We start from the raw sequence: 12654 nt of genomic DNA, 5'->3' as shown, positions 1-12654 counted from the left end.
ACAAATTTTCAACATAAAATTCTGTCAATTGTATTCTTTTTAAAATCGCAGCTTCAGGTTTACTTTTAAAATATTCTTAAAATTTGGCAAATTTCAGCCGCGATGATTCTAGCAAAACGTCTTGTTATGAAATAAGACAGACTGTAGTGAGTTTTGACCCATGATGCGTGACGCGTTCACCTCAAATCAAAAAACATATTTGATTTGGGAGGTAGAACAAATTTACTTGCTCATTTGTTTATTTATTTTTGAAATTATGTATATACGTGATTGGATTTATGAAAACCGTGTCAAGACTTTGTACCAAAATAGCGGGCATGTTTTTGGAAAATCGGACAGATACTGTACATAAATAAGGCTATGTGGTACTGAGAGAAATATCTACCTCGTGTACTCTTAAATGAGGCCATAACATGCCTGTATACGTACAAGCTGTTGAAGTCGCTGCAAATGAGTCTAACGAGCCAAACAAAGCTAAATTAGAGATTAAATTGATCTTTTGATTCGCGGCACTAATTTAGACAGGCTTAGCCTCTGCGATTTCACCAAAATGACCTTACTATGTCTTTACTGTGTGTTTAATTAGTCAATCATGGCGACAAGAGCATGGTAAGCAGTGGAATCGGATATTTACTTCTTTATTTCAGCGAAAAAGTAGCCCTCACGTAACATTTAATTTCAATATCTCTCTGGATTCGCAAAAACGTAGCCACAGAATTTGACTTGTCGCTGATAATCTTGATACAATGCTGTCCCAGAGCTAGCTTTCCACAAGGCTTATCGCAGCTCAAATAAAAGGAAATAACTCTCCTGTATGTCTTTTGAGGCCAGGAAGACTAAATTCACCGTCTTTTCGTTGAATCATGAATTGTACAGTTAAATTAAGACTGCTTTTAACATGAAATTGGAGTCTAAATCAACACGAACGTACACCTATATTAAAACCGAGGCGGAGAGCTGATCTATAGCTTTATAGAACCGGCATCGTCCTAAATGGACTGAACAAGTGCTTCCTACATTGAGAATCAATTGAACTTCAAACAAACCAAGCCATAATTATGAGTTAGCGAACACTCAGCATGTTGTCGCTACGTCAATTATTGCCCGGAAGCCACGCAAATAAATTTCTTCCGCTCTAGCGAGTCACAGACAGTTCTGATAGTTGGCTAGGCCGAGAACGCCTAAAATTGATAAAACAAGGAAATTCTACTCACGATCAGCGCTTGACCTCGTGTTCTTCACTCTGCTCGTGGCCATGTTTTGCTCGCAAATAGCAATGTCCCGGATGTACTTGAATTTTATCGAACGAGGAAATGGCACATCCGGACTTCAACAGTCTTTAGCCCCATCAAAGTTCAGAGCAAATAACGCCAACAGCTAGAAATGTCTAGTCCATTGCACGTCTAAGCCCTAAATTGATGTGGCTAAGGCTCTTTGCTGTCTAAAGCAAGCACAACATTATCGCCACAGTGCAAACGGTCTACTATTACGGGACTAAATGACGCCCCGTTCAATACATCTAAGGACCGCTAGATGAACAATAATAGACGACGCTTGCTAGCAAATCGCACAGCATGAAAAGAAAAATTTAAGTTGGCGTAATTTTAGCGTAAAGCTTCTATAAAGTTCTGCTTTACACAGCTTTACGCCACATTTACATCATGTAAAGGCAAACTTTGCGCTGTCTTTACTCTTCAGCGTAAAGCTGGTGTACTGAGACTTCTTTAAAGATCCTTTAAGCACAGCGTAAAGCTGGTGAAAAGTGGAGATTTACGCCAGGTTTCCGATACGTGTAAATACAGAGTATATGCATCTTCAAGCCAAATTTACGCTGAGCGTAAAGTCGACTTTATACAGCTTTACGTATACGTGTAAACGTAGAGTAAAGGTGGCTTTAAGCCGAGTTTACACTTGGCGTAAAGTCAAGTTTATTCTTTTATGTAAAGCAGCGGTATGAACTGCTCACATATTGTGTATTATGTGGGAATTCAAATCCCACAAGCACAAAAAAGAAACAATCAGCTTTATTATATAATTTAAAAGCAAAGCTGATAAATTGATTGCTCACTTTTAAAGCTAACTAAAGGTCCATATTTAGTATGGGGTCAATTAATCAATCAAACTGCTGTGTTCACAATCTTTTATATTTCTCAAAAAAGATTTTCTCTCATAAGCAATTTAACATAACTGTGACAGCAATAAGTTTAAAATGATTGAAAGCCTTGTTCTTTAATCATTTGAAAAATGCTAATGCCACTGAGCATGAAAACCTTGTTCTACATGTATATCATTGCAAAAATGATAACCTTGAATAATTGAAACTTTGTTGACATCATTGGTGAAAATGTGTGAACATCTAGACATAGCGAACAATTAAACATTTTGCTTCAATGTCACTTGAAAACATCGTTAACAGAGAAATTGGAAAATTGAAAACCTTGTTCAAATATTGCTATTAAAAAAAATGGAAACCTTGCCCTGAAATCATTTTAAAATTGTGTCCATAGAAAAATTGATAACATTGTTCTAGAATCACTTTAAAACAGTCTTATTATAAAATTTGAAATTGTTGTGGGACTGGCACTTGTAGAAGAAGGATGGGTCCGGGAAGGAAGAGTTGCTCTTGTTGGACAGGCACTGTGGTGTACAGTTGCTGCTGTTTGATGCCGAGTGGATGTAGTCGCGGCTTTCAGAAGCGGAGTGCTGGGAGTATGAACTGCATCCTCAGATCTTATTGCCCAGTGCAGACCTCCAGTGGGCCGACATTACGTTGATGACATCGTGTGAGGCTGTCTTGCCTCCATATTCACCCTTGTTCTCCCTCGCTCTTGGATTGAGGCAGACCATTAGGGCACATCAGATCCACCATGATCAGCCACCATTGCTTCAATAACCCTTTTGGTGGCTTCCTCATTGGCATCACCTTGCAAGCTAAAAAAGTTTAATGATAAAGATAAAATATCAGCCTATACATGCAGTAAGCTTAGCCATAATTGTTTTCTAAACAATGTAATTATTGTGCCACAAAGATAAAACTTTGGGTCTCAAATGGGATTCTTTCCTATACAAATCCCTGCAATTGCAAATACTAGGCGCTCTAACAATTTAGTTAGAGTTCTAGTCAGGTGTTTCCTTAGAGCAAGCCGTTACAACATGAACACTGACATTGCATCATTATTGTGTCAGATATAAACTGTTCATGGATAAGTACAAAAATAAGAATAAAATAATAAATACACATAGCACATAGCGCCAAGTTTGTTTCATTCACTTCGTACCTACCAAGGGTAAATGAGATAATAATTTATTGTCTGACTAAATTCTTCAATTAACCAGTCGATGTGGATATTTCAGTTTGATCTAAACACTGGAAAAGTTGAAAATTTACAGAGTATGTAAATAACATGTAATTAACATGTAAATAATCAAAAAGAGACTGTAAAGATTAATTTACATGATTTTTCCCCTTTTACATGTTTTGGAGGTTTCATGTAAAAAACATGTAAATATTTCAAGTGAAACATGTAAATGATGAAGAAAACACTGTAAATGTTTCAAAGCAAAGGGCTAAGATCATGTAAATAACATGTAAACTGTGCCTGCAAATACTGTAAATAGCCTGTAAATTTCTTGTGATTCAACCTGGAAACCCGTAAATAACATGTAAATTTAATACAGGGAGGCTGCCATAATACTGTAAATAACATGTAAATAAAAAGGGGAGGCTGTAAACAACATGTAAATAAAAAAGGGAGGCTGTAAATAACATGGAAAATGAAAACAGGAGCCTGTAAATAACATGTAAATCGAAAAAGGGGGCCTGTAAATAACGTGTAAATCGAAAAAGGGAGTCTGTAAATAACATGGAAATCAAAAAAGGAACCCATAAAGAACATGTAAATCGAGACAGGGAGCCTGTAAATAACATGTAACTCGTAAAAGGGAGCCTGTACATAACATGTAAATGGAAAAAGGGAGCCTGTAAATAACATGTAAATCGAAAAAGGGAGCCTGTAAATAACATGTAAATCGAAACAGGGAGCCTGTAAATAACATGTAAATGGAAAAAGAGAGCCTGCAAATAACATGGAAATCGAAAAAGGGAGCCTGTAAATAACATGTAAATCGAAAAAGGGAGCCTGTAAATAACTTGCAAATCGAAAAAGGGAGCCTGTAAATAGCATGTAAATGGAAAAAGAGAGCCTGTAAATAACATGGAAATCGAAAAAGGGAACCTGCAAATAACATGGAAATTGAAAAGGGGAGCCTGTAAATAACCTGTAAATTGAAAAAGAGAACCTGCAAATAACACGTAAATCGAAAAAGGGAGCCTGGAAATAACCTGGAAATTGAAAAAGGGAGCCTGTAAATAACCTGTAAATTGAAAAAGGGAGCCTGCAAATAACCTGTAAATTGAAAAAGGGAGCCTGTAAATAACATGTAAATTAAAAAAGGGAGCCTGGAAATAACCTGGAAATGTAAAAAGGGAGCCTGTAAATAACATGTAAATTGAAAAAGGGAGGCAGAAACCCTGTACGATAAATAACTTGTAAATAATAACTTGAAGAAAAATACATGGAATGTACTGTTTTATTGTAATCAAATCTGTTGACCTTAATTATAATAGTAGAAAACATGCAAATTTATACAGAATCAGAAATTTATTGCAATCAGAACAAACTCAGTAAAATTCAAATAGTTTTTATATGCCATGAATAAGGTTTACAATGTACACATTGCAACAAATAAAACATGTTTTCTTTTCTTTCTATCCATAACAAGACGACTTAAATGTAATTTTGTGCATGGCCAAAATATTTTAAAATACCATGACTGAGCTCCTTTAACCGAATTCAAGCACTGTTCAAGAAGACTACTAAAATTCAAGACCTTTTCAAGATTGTGCAAAACCATGTCATATTCAACTCTATTTAATTCATAAATAGTAAAATGATTAAGAACTATACTGTTGTCAGCTACAACGAGTGAAAATTTTGCAATTTAGGCGTATTACTAAATTAAAATTGTTTGCAAATGGATACCTGTCTTAAATATATACTAAATTCACAAAGTCAAATGTAACATAATGATAATACCTTTGTCATAAAATGAATGAATAAACTTTTTTCCTTACTAAGTAATTAATGTAGGATTAAATTAGCCTTAATAATTATTATGAAAAATGTGGGAGGCACGATGGCCTCGTAGTTACATGTAGTGAGCTCAACTCCTGATTGAGCGGTCTGGGTTCAAGCCCTAGGCAGGTACATTCTGTTGTGTTGCTGGGCAACACACATTACTCTCAGTACCTCTCCACCCAGGTGTATAAGTGGGTACCAGCGAATTTAATGGTGGGGTAACCCTGCAATGGACTGGCATCTCATCCAGGGGAAGTAGAAATAGTCCTAGTCGCTTCCTGCTACAGAAAGCGGGATAAGCTCCAGTCTGTTGGGCCACGTGGCTCATATGCAGACTTTACCTTTACCTTATTATGAAAATTACTGCAATGTAAGTGTGAAATATTGATCAACTTTTTTCATAGAGTGAATTGTTCTTTTGAAATAACAGAAAATAGGGAGAAAAAACATTTACCACAAGATAGAGATTGACATTTTAAATTCATCATAAAAACATTCATGCCAAAGGAATACTACATTGCATAACACAAAACAAGGCTTCTGACATCTTTTAGGCTATGTTTACAAAGTCACAGTTTCCTTCTTTTTCCAAAACTGTACAGAATCCAAACAGGACAAACATTTTGGACCCCTGACAAAACATTCACTGTAAACAATATTCAAAATTTTACTTTTTCTTTTTGTGATAAAAAAAACTGTACTGTAAAAAAAAAAATTCATAGGGACCTGTTGAAATTGAAAGGCCTATCTAGTACCATAGTTCCCATAACACATCATAAGTTAATAAATTATTGTTCTGGTACTACATGTATGTAAACATAGCCGTTGCTTTTTATGATGAAATCTTATAGCTGCTGTATTGAACAATAAGTATCAACCTAGCAATCTAAGATATTCAAATTTAATGCTAATTCACTAACACAGGTACAGTGTAGGTGATACTTCAAAGCATTGAAAATAATGTTTAAAGTGGTTGAATTTATGCCAGAAAGTGTTGAAGGTCACCATGTTAGACTGTAATGCACCAAGGGCCCATTTCTCGAAGGTCCCAAAAAGTTTTCGCACCCAGAAAGCCATACCAAAATCTGAAATCTTATGTTTACAGAGCTGTTTTATTCGCTTATTCTCAATATGAACAGAGGTTTCCTTCACAAAAAAAAAGTTTTAAGCATATACAGCTCTTAGTTTTTAGACACAGCTCAATTAAAGATGGCTTTATGGGCCCAAAAAGTTTCCAGGGCCTTCAAGAAATGGACCTCGGACCCCTTATAGAGTCATAGGTACTGTAGACTTCTCAGTGGCTGATTTTTTCCTGATCAAGCATCAATGCCAAGGAGTATACATGTATTGACCACTCTCAATTTTACTTCATCCTACAAGTAACATAAAACATTTCGTTAAATAAGATAAGTTATGTCTGAGTATGAATCAGCAAATTCTGTGTACACTGGAGTTATTATTTTGTTTCTTATCATTCCAATTTATACTGTGACATTTGAAATCGGACTGTAGCCGGTCATGTTAACCGGCCAAAGTAATTTTAGCTCGGTCACGTCTCATTTCTGACTGGTCAAGATATTTACGAAAAAATCAAGTACACGTAATGTGAGCTAAATTAAACCCACAAATATAGTTTGTTTGTTCCAGTCACTGCTAGACCGTTTAAAGATTGGCTTAATATTTTTCTGAACAGATTTAACCCCAGTCGCTCGAATGGCATTCCTATCGATCTTGAACGCATGACAAACAGCAAGCGAATGGTCTTTAGCCATTCGAACAGATACATGTATGCATTGGTGTATGTTTTCATTAGAGGTCATGATAAAAAAGAGATAAAAACTCTCAGATTTACAGTTGGGGATTTGATTGTTTATTCAAGAATGAACAACGTGACCGTCTCAACATGACATGACTGGTCAACATGACCGGTGAGTGGTTTTTGGCCGGTCAAGTCACCATTCTGGCCAGACATTGCCCGTTGACCGGCCATTATTTTGAGCCCTGAATATTCATCAATCAAACAGATCATACATCTACATCTGTAGCTACTGTGTGACAAAAAATTTGCATCTCTGATTGGAAGGCACTGAATGTCAGAGGATGTAGAAGAACTAAACTCAAAATCCATGGCAGTAACTATTCAATGTTCACTGTCTCCTACATTGTAATAATCATGGACAATAAATCAAACTCCTATCAAACAATGTTTAAATAATAAGTCAAGTTATTTGCAGGCACAATTTGATTGTTTCTTACATGCACTTATGCTCTATTGGTGGACAAAGGTACAGATGATGTCATAAAAGTTTGTTTTTGTTTCTTTGTTATGTATTATGAAGCAGACAGATTCTATGTTGTTGTGCATCTGTTCAGTAATAGATCACAGAAGACATCAAAATGTGGTAAAAACATCAGTGACACACACCTGAAAAATTCACAGATTCTGTGACACACTCTAGTAATGGCTTATGTGACTATTTTTTGTTTTTTCCACATTTTGATGTTATCTGTGATCTACTCAAGGCAGGAAAAAACCCAGGTCTGATTTCCTCAGCCAAGTAAATTTTGCTCTTGGGCAAGCGAAAATAGAAGTTCAGTGGCCCAGTGGGCAAGTGAAATTACAATGTAGCGTCAGTAGTCTTGTGAGTCTGACTAAAAATGCCAGCTTGATAAATGATAATTTCCAGTCATTCCATTTCAAAACTTAACACCTAAAGATTAGTTAATTATTAGGTTGAAAGCAAGAATTAGTTTGGAATCTGAGTGTACTTCATTCGCATTTGTCCTCTGATTTCCTTACTGGCCACCACACTGGCAACTAATATTTAAGTGGGGCAAGTGAAAACTGAAATTGACTGGCCCACTGGGCAAGTGACTTACATTTTTTTTTCCTGCCCTGCTACAGATGCATGAACAGATGCATGACACATGAAACCTACATGTATTTGGTATGAGCCCAATTTCATACAAGTACAATGTACAGCTGTGACAGGGCTCTAAAGTGCTCTCTGGTCATCCCAGGGTAAGGTAATCGATTGAAATTGATCCATAAATTGATATAAATCAATAAATTGAAATTAATGTAAGCGTTATCAGTGCTATCAATCAATTGAAAGAAATTCGTACTCACATGCTAGAAAAGTTTCAAGTTATCAGTTTGATTTTACCAAATTTATCAGTCATTAGAGAATCAATTGAAAGTTGGTCTCTCTTTGTTAGTTCACCTAAACTGTAGAAAAATTGTCCCTCAACACAGTGTTTGATTGTAACTTTTTTTATGTAGATTTCAAAGGCACTACCAAAAACCCCCAAAACATAGTCCCTGATACATGTATGCCAGCAAAATATTCTGTTTACGAGATACAATGTTATGTTTTTATGCAGTTGTATTCATGATTACATATTTCACTTTAAATCTTTTGTTCATTTCTTTCTTATTAAATGTTGCTTAAAAGATAAGCTAGTATCAGCAAAATTGATAATGCTTATTGAAAATTTGATCACAATCGATGACTCATGACGAATCCTTTTATTGATTTCTGATATCATTGACTAATTTCTATTGATTGTTATGAAATAATCGATTGACTATACTGTGTCATCCAAGACAAGTAGATTTTCCTGCCTGGGCAAGTTACTCTTCCTTTTTTCAAGTCCTGTGTAGTTTTCACGACAGTTTGAGGTACATGTATACCTCTTCATAAAGTATCATAGTGTTTTTTTTGTGAAAGAAAATACCACAACATTTAACTTACTACAGTATCAGCACCAGTGGGTGCAATGTCCATGAACAGTTGTGTATAACAGCATATTGTAACTTGCATGTAGGTACAACTGTAGACACTTGAGTAACTTCAGAATACTTACTCTAGCATAAGAGAAATTTCTCTGCTGAAGATGGCACATTACATTTTAGCTTACTAGCATTCACATCAGAGGGCAACATAACCTTACAAGAGCATGCATCAGAAAGAATCATGAGGTGCATATAAGCCAATAACAAATGTCGCATGCTCATGCTCAGTTATCGAGAACAGATAATAACAGACAATAAAGCTCTTTATGTACGGCAGGTAAACATCACCAAAGTCGATTCCACAAGCAATGTAACTTCTCCTTGATAATGACACATTCACAACCAAAGGCAAAACGAAATGTATACGTATCTTGACGTTACTTTACTCTGCTCGTTCAATTTATGTAAAACTTGCTTACCTGTTGTTTTTGTCGCCTGTAATCGCTATCTTCAACTTCTGGGTAACGGTAAACTTTGCCTTGAAACCGTGCACGGTGACGAAGCGAAGGTAGAGTGGATTTTGGCCCGCTAAAACAGAGCTCGAGTTCGATGCAAGTTCCAACGAACTGCCAAACATGGCGGGAGAACCGAGAGAACCTGTTACCTAACATGAAGACCGCTGATTCCTGCTTGTTGGAGATCGGGCAATCACAAGGCTGGTATGCTCTTATAAAGGGACTGGGATAACAGTGATGGCAATGAAAGTACAAAACGGTAGAAATCACCAAAACAAAACAAAACAAAACAAAACAAAACAAAAAACAAAGAAACAGTGAACATGCAAGGACAGATTTAGTTGTATTAATCTTACTTGTAGAATGTGCATGTTTCGGAATATTTAACGCTCTAAATCGATGATGTTTCGTTCATTCTCAGCGGTTCAGGGGCACAACTGTGACCTCGAACTTTCGCGATATGAGAAGTTTAATGTTTGCTGTTTTCGGATTGTTAAAAATGTCATTTTGCGTACCGAAAAGAAGTCAGCTATCATTTTCGGAAAGGCGGTAAGACCTAACGTTTTCGGGAAATGGACAAAAAAGCCCTAATAAGTTCGAGAATACTCAAGCTCCTCTAGAATAACCGAACAGATAAATTTTTTTTTGCGCAACCTAAAATTAACCTACAGAGCTTTGAAAGTACACCAGATAGCCTAAAACAGCATTGAAAAGCATTCGAGAGGAAACGGTCGTTGGGTGTTCCTTATGGTTCCCTGCCTAACCTAACTCCGCGTCAGTTCAAACTCGGTCACCAGGGCTCTTTCCGTCTTGAACTCACACAACACGTGACGCTTTCATGGTCCTTCATGAATAAATACGTACGTGTCCGAGAATTAATTTTTCTCTTTTCTAGAGACGTAAGCTTGGGACGCCTGCATGTGCAGTAACAATTCTAGTTTTATTTTGTCGTTGTGGATGCGCGGAAAGTTCACAAGAAGACAGCTTCGTTAGTGCGGTGTCGCACCCGTGCAACTTCTAGGTTTTCCATTTACATGGTTTTTACGTGTTTCTTACAGGCTCCCTTTCTTTCATTTACATTGTTTTTACATGTTTCTTACAGGCCCCCTTTTTTCATTTACATGCTTTTTACATGTTTCTTACAGGCCCCCCTTTTTCATTTACATGCTTTTTACATGTTTCTTACAGGCCCCCTTTTTTCATTTACATGCTTTTTACATGTTTCTTACAGCCCCCCCTTTTTCATTTACATGCTTTTTACATGTTTCTTACAGGCCCCCTTTTTTCATTTACATGGTTTTTACATGTTTCTTACAGGCCCCCTTTTTTCATTTACATGGTTTTTACAGGGTTACAAACATAACATTTCCAGACTTTTTACAGCATTCGCTTGAATTATTTACACGTTCCTCACATGGTTTAGCAAAGCAATTTACATGTTTTTTACAAAGCCAGATACTGTAAAAGTGCGTAAAATATTTTACAAGTTTTTACATGTTCTTCAAATGATCATTGTCGACAAAGACAATGTAAATTACTATTTACAGAACATTTACATGCTGTACTAAAAGCTGTAAATTTCCTGTAATTTTATTTTACAAAACCCTAACATGTAAATTGTAATTTACAAAGAATGTAAATCAAGATTTACATACTGTAAATTACAATTGACATGTCCATGTAAATTTTCAACTTTTCCAGTGAAACAAAATGATGGTATGAAAAACAGGAAAATCTGTTCAGTTTTTGAGTTCAATGAAGCACGTCAGGAAAGCGAGTGAGAGCATTTTCTTTCTAAACATTCTTTGCATATGAGTCAAACACAAGTATAATGGCTGTTAAGGGGAAATGGGAGGTGGCCACTTAATAGGGGTTCATCAGAAATTGGCAAGTCATCCAGAGGCTTAATTAGTAGAAACGTCAATTTATTTAAGTACAAAACCTGCTTTAGGCAATATGGAATCATGTGAAGACAATAATAAACTTCATGGGTCACTTTCTATTTTGGACCCGCAGTATTTGTCATTGCCTTTTCCAAAACAAAGCCAAACTACATGTGTCAGGGATCAGTCAGAGATGTTTTTGTTCCCGCCCGAACAAAAGAAAAAACCCTGACTTTTCCCTGTCTGTAAAGCAATTTTCACTGGCCCTGCAAGATGACTATTCTGGCCATGAATTAACAAAAACAAGGATGGCTCAGATGATTTTTACAACAAAATTGCCTTGTCTATAAAAAACGTAATAAAATAATTTGCAGCAACCTTAAGATAAAACTTCCTGACTTTTCCCTGACTTTGCTGAGGGATTTAGAAACTCCCTTACCTGGTACAAAACTCCCTGACTTCTCCCTGACCTTGAATAAACTCTAATTTTCCCTGACTTTTCCCTGACCGTGGTAACCCTGTAAGTGGCCCCTTAATAGAGGTTCGACTGTAAAAAAAGTATTATACGTGTAATCCCCTACCTTTCCACAAAGAGTCATTACCAGGGCCTCTCGTTTTTTCCCTGCCTACCTTGTTTACAATGCTGACACGATATTTGAATTTAAACGACGATTTAACGTTTCTTCGACACCAAAACAACGTAGAACGATTGAATGCAGAGGAAAAAAAATCAATATAAACTTAAGGTTACTGAATGATTAGCGGAGCAAAGCAAATAAGCTTAACTTGTTATCACGATTTACGGAAGTAAGACTTAAAAACCTTGCTCACTTGGCATGCATTTTCTTTTCGTTTTGCTTATAACAAGCCATCGAAAACATACCGATAGAATATACTTATAAGACACTGTTGCGGGATTGGGATCTTCCTAGATCTTTTTCTGCTTGCTCTTTCAGTCCCTGAATAGAGCTGGTCGCCCTTTTGAATGCCAGTTCCTGAAGCATCTTTCGCTGCTCATTATTGTATCCTTCCATTGTTTCTGTCAGGCGCATATTTTCAGTAATAACTTTTTCAAGCAGCACAACATACTTGTCGTCCATTTTGCCGATGGAAAAGGTCAGGAGTCAGGTCACGAAGCAAACAATTAAACCCTCACACAGCGACACAGTCAAATGCAACGGTTAGCAGATCGAAAAGGACGCCCAACTATGTAAATATCACGTTAAGATCTCTTTAATCACGCCGACAGAAATCACCGAAAAAGTGTACCGCCGAAAGTTTCCGGCATAAGAGACGTTTCTGATTGGCTTTTTTCCATCAGCTTGTGCGTGATTGGCTAGAGCTAGGCTTTTGTCATGTCACGATCAACAGTCACGCTCTCA

At 36.6% G+C, this 12654-nt stretch overlaps 1 long non-coding RNA gene across 2 annotated transcripts; it reads right to left on the bottom strand.

Moving 5' to 3' along the window:
- Positions 1-5244: 5244 nt before the first annotated feature.
- Positions 5245-9901, bottom strand: LOC145487033 (uncharacterized). 2 transcript variants are annotated; one of them, XR_014049347.1, is made up of 2 exons: positions 9354-9901; positions 5245-6511 (listed from the first exon to the last, which is right to left on the bottom strand). It is a non-coding gene; the product is annotated as an uncharacterized LOC145487033 (long non-coding RNA). The 2 variants fall into 2 exon arrangements; XR_014049348.1 differs by lacking the exon at positions 9354-9901 and adding an exon at positions 9006-9344.
- Positions 9902-12654: the final 2753 nt, after the last annotated feature.

This window comes from Orbicella franksi, chromosome 5 (genome assembly GCF_964199315.1).
Source record: "Orbicella franksi chromosome 5, jaOrbFran1.1, whole genome shotgun sequence".
NCBI classification, from domain to species: Eukaryota; Metazoa; Cnidaria; class Anthozoa; order Scleractinia; family Merulinidae; genus Orbicella; species Orbicella franksi.
Note: the sequence above shows the minus strand (reverse complement) of the source record. Positions and strands in the feature narration are given on the sequence as shown.